Below are 7,024 nucleotides of genomic sequence, written 5' to 3'. Positions count from 1 at the left end.
TTTATTTTATTTTATTTGAATTTCAATGTCGACTGTCTGTCACTTGAGCGATGGAATGGAGAGAATAATTCTCCGCTGGTCATTTTAAGGCAGACAAACATGTGCACTACACCTATATCTTAGGGCACTTTATTTGCCAGGTCTTATTTTTTTCTAACTTTGACAATTGTTCTGCCCTCGGCCCGATGAAGAGGAGTCTTCTTGATCATGGCCGATATCTCCACGAGAGATTCGGTTTCGCGGTTAATGTTTTGAGAGGTGGAGGAAAATCTATTTGGGGATCATTCACTACGCTATTTGTTGGAGACTCTTGAAGGAAAAGAATGGGAAAGTTTTTGGAGATAGAAAGAAGGAGGTGACTGAGATTATTGATCTTGTTAAACAACTTGTAGTTGTATGGTCTTGTGATTCTAATACTTTTAAGTTTGTTTCCCCTAGCCTCATTTGGAGCAATTGGGAGACTCTTATGACTGTGTAACTCCCTTTGCTTTTTGTAAAGGTTTTTTTTCTTTTTAATATAACACTTTTCTTCGGAAAAAAAAAAAAGAAGAGAGATTCGGTTTTGGTCCAAAACCTAGATGGGTTTTTCAATTGTGAAAACTACAGCCATACCCATTTTTTAAATTTTTTTACACTGTCAAACCCACCGTCCCAAAAGTTCACGAGTGCACCCATTTCTTCGTGAAAAAATATTAGCAAATCCATTTTTTTAAAAATTGTGTTTTCTTCGTAAAAAGTTGTTCTTCTTTCTTCTTCTCTTTCCATGTTCCTCATCTGCTGGTGATTTTGTGAGATGAGTTTAAGAATTGGGCAAATAGAATTTGTTGATGAAGTTGTATAAACAATGAAGGAGATGATGTTATTATGAATCATGAAGGAGAAAATTAGGAATCGAAGTAATAATCAGGGAGAAACAATTTTTGATGATAAATTTGTAGCGATTTGGAGGTTATTAGAGGATAAATTGAAGGGTCCTTGATGAATTTTTGAATCTGAGAGTAGAGATTAGAGATCGGGTTTCTGTTACTGTTGTAGGTGACTGGTGCGTTAGGGTTTGAGATTGTTTCTGAAACAGAAGAAGAAATTGATGATCGTTATCTGGAATTAGAAGTTGAAGATGGTGATGATGCTGTCGAGATAAGGAGGAGAACAAAAGAAGATGTTTTGAAACTGAGATAGAAATTAGGTCGAATATGGACAGAGATGGGATGAGAAGACTAGGATAGGAGGGTTGATTTGTTGGCTGAGGTCTGGTGATGAAATTGGAGGAAGCCGGGATGAACTGGTGGTAGTATTGAGTATGTACAAGTCGAGAAGGAAGAGCTTATGGTGTGTGTGATTTTGGATGTAATATTACAGACAAGTTGTGTTTGTTGTTCATGGTGGTAACTGAAATAGAAATGATTGCAGTTGAGGGAGCAATGAGTTGATGGATCTGATGGGTGAATGGTTTGGGTACTGGTGGTAGATGATGTTGATACTTGGAGTAATTGGAGAGATGGGTTCAACTATGATGAAGATTTAGGTTGTGTATGAAGCTGAAATGGGTTGGAACAGGATGAGTTGAGGCTACTTAAGAGGGGATTTAGATGTATGTTAGGGCAGGTGGAATTGTGGTGGTACTAAGATGATGATGGTGGTTATGGTCAAGAAGATGGTTGTATGAAGCTGAGAAGTGAAAATGGGTGTGCAGGTGAATAAGAATGGTAATGGACTGAAAGGTTATTGACATGGTTTTGAAGTTGCACGACACAATGGCTTGATACTGAAATGAATGGGTTGTCTATGGTTTTGAAGCTGCAGGACACAATGGATTGATAGTGAAATGAATGGGTTGTGGTGTTTGAGCTAATGGTGTTGTTGTAGATGTTGCAATGAGTAGTCTGTGTTGTGCATACTATTAAAAACAAAATCTCACGAACCGGGGGTCATGACATTGTTGTGCATGACTTTATGGACCCTCTTGAGAAGTCCAACCGCCTCTGGAGCCAAATAACCAAAAGTATCAAAAGCAAAGGGGATAAAATCATGCCTATTGTCAACACACGCTTTCTCATGCCTCGATATCTTACCTGAGGCAGCCCTTAGCGCTGCTTGCCCAGACGTAAAGGTGCCATGTCTAATGCCTACCAACGGAGACACCCCATTAAGGTCAACACGTGCGTGTTTCCCATTAGCCCACCCACAAAATAAGAACATTTGCTGGTCTTAGTATCGACCTCCCTTCAAGTGAGTCTGTCAGGAAGTTCACAACTGCTTCCTTCTTTGCTGAAATGCCAGCCCTCCACAATACATCATACAAGATATCCCTCACATGATCATGTCTATATTTAAAACCAGGGTCTACCTTACAATGAACTGCATGTTCACCATACGAGTCCAAGCATCCTGTGATGCAAGCAGGACAACGAGAGTCCGAGGGATAAATAGGGATCATTAACCTGTATTTGAGGATAGAACGGTACTCCAAAGGTGGCATCTTCTGTCCAAGCCCCTCAATCGGAATAGCGAGAAGAAAATCTTGGGCATGCGCTGCTTGCAGACAACCAAAAACCGCTTTATGTCTCTCCGATAGCTTGTAAACTCTATCCATATCCTTAACCGCTTTACCAAAAAGAGCACTCGCTAGGGTACTTTGTGTTTTAAGGGGGGGGGCGTTGTCTTTATTGGTGAAGCTGTCAAAATCAAAATCAGGAAGAGTTACTTGTAATGTCTTCAGAGCCTTATTAAATTTTTCATCCATACCTTCCACACCACTGCTCCTCAGTATATGATCCTGTAACCCCCAAGATTGCACACGCGAAGCTAGAAAAGCATATTATGATGCCTCCTTAGCAGTGTAAAGGCCAGGACCTCCATATATAATAGGTAGTGTAGATAGCCTCCACTGTAGCTCTCCAAAGAACGAACCCCCACAAACCACAATGCCCTCTATCACTTATATCAAGCCTCTATCAAAAATATCTACCTATTCCATAATACAGTATGGGTGGCAAATACGAATCCCAAAAAGCAGCTTGGAGATACCCATACATGTTCGTAAAAGCAGCAATTCACTTTGAGGGTCGTGGAGCTTGGAAAAAACCTGCATCAAATCCACTGCTTTTTCATCTCTTCTAATGGCAAGGCTCTTCACAAAACCATCATCAAGTCTGACCGCACCTCCCAATAGTTTGACTCCCTTATCTGGTCTTGAGATTTCGACAGGAAACATCCCATCACTTATCCTTCGTCCATCACAAGAAGGCCAAAAAAAAATTGTTTCTTAATATTCAATATAAGTCCCAGCGCAGGCCCTTCCGTTTCGACAACAGCGAGTGCCTTTGCCACTTCTTTGGTGTCACCAATAACAGTGCCATCATCAAGATACCAGGCCTGTAGGGATAATATGCATTGCTCATTTATCTTAGCTATAAGCTGATGAAGTACCAGAGCAAATAACAAAGGCCCCAGAAGGGCACCTTGTTGCACCCCTGTAGATGAATAGATATAGGAGTCCCCCACATACAGCCATGCAGGTTGACCATACAAGTATTCTACCCAAGCCGATATATATGGACAAAGCTTACGTACCTCATGAAGCATAGTTATTCGGTCAACTAGGTTAAAATAATTGGTGAAGTCTACAGTTAACATAGAGAGGCTAGCATATGCATGATGTTCACTGACAAACCTATTCACAACGTGTAGGATTGCCTCAGCACCACCTGAAACACCTACTCCAAAATGGGAATCTTGTAGGTACGTTGCCATGTCTTTGCCTACCCCTTTCATTACCACTTTGGACACCAGTCTACGCCAAATTGTCCCAACAGCAATGGGACAGATACTTTTATCATGTTTAAGGAGGGGTGTTAATGGAGCCGATGCAATGAACTCCGCTAGGTTAAGAGGGCATCTCCCACCAAGCCAAAGATTAACAACCCTAGTTATGGTCGTGACCATATCGGCGGCAGCAGTGGAGCCTTCCCCACAGAATGCATCCAACAAATGTTGTGCCCAAAGGCCATCCCTTTCACACGAAGTTCCCTTAGGGAACGATTTGATACAACTTAGAATGGTACCTTCTTCGGCCACTAAAGGCGTTTCATGCAGCGTACAGGTTGGTTTCTGTAGAGGCGGCATAGTCGGATGTTTATCTTCAAGCGCTTTCCTTGTGTTCTCATTGTATGGTGCCACCCCAGACGAACTGATGGCTTTAACAGCCGCTGTGAAGTTCCCATCTGCAACCTTGCGCAAACAAGTTGAGACATTCGTGTCGAGCCTGTTGTGTTCCTCTGTGTCATCATCTATTCGAACACCCCCTGTTGCCGGCACCTTTAAAACCTCTCGGACAAGCTTTAGAGTCCCACCAGGTTCACCCCAAATTGCAAGTGCTTTGAGTATTTGTGTCTGTTGTATCGCCTTGCGATTACCAGACTTGCATTCGGATCTACCTTTAGGTCGAAAGACTCGCAAAGTGCAGCGAGGAAGCAGCAACAGCCTGGCCTAGTGTCTAACAACTCTAGGTTTTGTCGCGCCTTTCTGTAGTGTTGCTTCCAGGGCGTGGGAAAAAGCTAACCTGCACCCTCTTGGAATGCTCTTCACAGTGCATATCGGAGCTCGGAAGACTGCATCCACAGTCGCTCCATTCAATTCGAAATCACTGTCCAGCTGAACAGAATCCTCTTGCAGACCAGGCCTAGACACTCCAATAATTGTTTCAGCTACCTCTCCAGAAATCGCACATGCCTCAGGCTTAATATCAGTGTCCCCTTCATGCTTGCACGCCCTTCTCCAAGCCTGAATGCTCATGCATTCGAAACACAACCATTGCCTTAAAGTTCTCAGAGTTTCCTCTAAACTAACGAAAACATCAACATCAGTTCTTATGGCCTGTTGGAGTGCGGTCTTCATTTCCATATTGCAGAGGTGTAGTCTCTTCAGATGGGGGATCAAACATGCAAAGCCTTTACTCCCAATCCCCCCATCTGGGCACCCATGAAAATCCCTAAACGGACATAGGATAATACCCTTACCTGCGACAGTCGTTGAAGCACAAAACCAAACAGGAGAAGCGCTTACAGATAAGGCACCCGATTACAAGCAGTTTTCGTGGTGTATGACGATCCAAAAACACAAAAACAAACATACATGAACCTTATGAAGAATAAGTATGAACAAGGAACTACCTAAGAAACCATCGAATTCACCCGGAGTGTAACGACGTGGAAATCAGAAAAAAAATGAAAACCCCCCACACCACTCTAACCCATCGAGACGATGGGGGTGGAAATGGGAGTAAAGGGTGTAGTGTTTTACAGGCGGTGGTTTGTTGGTGGTGGTTTAGGTTTCAGGCGGTGGTTTTTAATCAAACACAAGACCTAAAGTTTTTTATAAAAAACTTTTTTTTTCTTTCCTTCTTTCTACTCTCATAGCAAGAGGAAATGTATAATAGAAAGCGAATATGAAGTATTTCTCACAAACCTAAGTCTTACTTTTTTGTATTTGATTGATGGATTATGATTAAATGGAAAAAATCAGGATTTTAGGATAGCTACAGAATGAAATTCGGCTGACAATTGAAACAAATTATCAGCCGAACTTTTCATTGATTTTTATTTTGAAGGTGTTGATGAACAGTTAGGCTGATAATTAAACACAAAAATGTTAGCCGAACTTCACTTTATGAAGAACGATGTCAAGTTCATTTGTCCTTTTTTTGCTCGAATCTGCAGAACCTAAGTTTGGCAATTACAGAGTTAAGTTCGGCTGATAACTTGTCAGCCGAACCTGGATATATTTTCACAAAAAGTAAGTTCGGCTGACAAGTTATTAGCCAAACCTATGTATGTTTTACAAAAACTTAAGATTTTAAAAAATTTAACTAAATTTTTTTTAATTAAGAGTTTAATTAAAAAATTTAAGTGGAGAACCATCAAATGTTCCGATGGTTCTCATGCTCCCTCTCACTACGAAGGTAGGGATCTGAACCAAAATCCACTCCAATTTAAGGAGTTCGGAAATAATTTAGGGTATCTTAGTAATTGTACGAGAGGATATTAGTAATTCTACAAATTTAAGTGTATTTTAGTAACTAAACTCTCTATAGGACACCCTATAAGAGCATCATAGGATAGGATTCTTAAAATATAGGCCTCAAAGTTACTTTGCAGGTCCCAGATTATGATTTAGGAAAGGCTAATGTTAACTTGTATATCAGGGCATACATTAAGCATTGATATTTTGTATCAAATTTTTGTTTTGGATTTCTGCACTTAGACTTTTAAGAAATTGTTTTAACAAATGTTGCATTTTTACATAAATACCCTTGGAAATGTAGGGATATTTTTATTTTTGGTTTGAGTGGACGGAAAATGCAAGTCTCTGCTTCTGTTTTACCGTCCGTTCATGACTAAATTCTCGTTCTTCCATGACTGCTTCTCCTCATCTGTAAAACTTCGGTCACCGTTTAATCATAATCATCACGGCATCAATCCTCATCACCGTTCTCAAACTCAACCAAGCTCAAACCCATAATCATCACTGCCAGTCAATCGCCACATCACCTTGCTTGGGCTCTTCTCGACTACCAATACTCCATCTTAGAATTCAAAATAAAATTACCGATTGCAATATCAATTGTTAGTTTATTATTTTTCTTCACATTTAATCACCCATAGCAGTTGAGAAAAATTAAATCTACGAATTTAGGGTTTTGAAGGTGAAAGACTGATGACCATTAATGGCGGAATGGTTGAGAATTGGAAACAGAGAAAATCTCAATCCATAATAAACACAACTTAAACCCATTACAATTATAATCTTTCAAGCTCTTATTTTCAATTTTCTTAGCTTTTTCATAATTATAAAACCTGATGATACCGATAAAGAAAAAAAAATCTTCCTCTGAAAATTGTCGCAAAAAGAAAGAAAGAAAGAAAGGGAGGGTGATAACGACATCAATGGATAGGTATTGTTTATTAAGGTGAACAGATATTTCGTTTAGAAGTTAACAGTGTAATTAAATCGGAGAAGAAGAAGA

The sequence above is a fragment of the Papaver somniferum genome, chromosome 1 (assembly GCF_003573695.1).
Source record: "Papaver somniferum cultivar HN1 chromosome 1, ASM357369v1, whole genome shotgun sequence".
Classification (NCBI taxonomy): domain Eukaryota; kingdom Viridiplantae; phylum Streptophyta; class Magnoliopsida; order Ranunculales; family Papaveraceae; genus Papaver; species Papaver somniferum.
Note: the sequence above shows the minus strand (reverse complement) of the source record.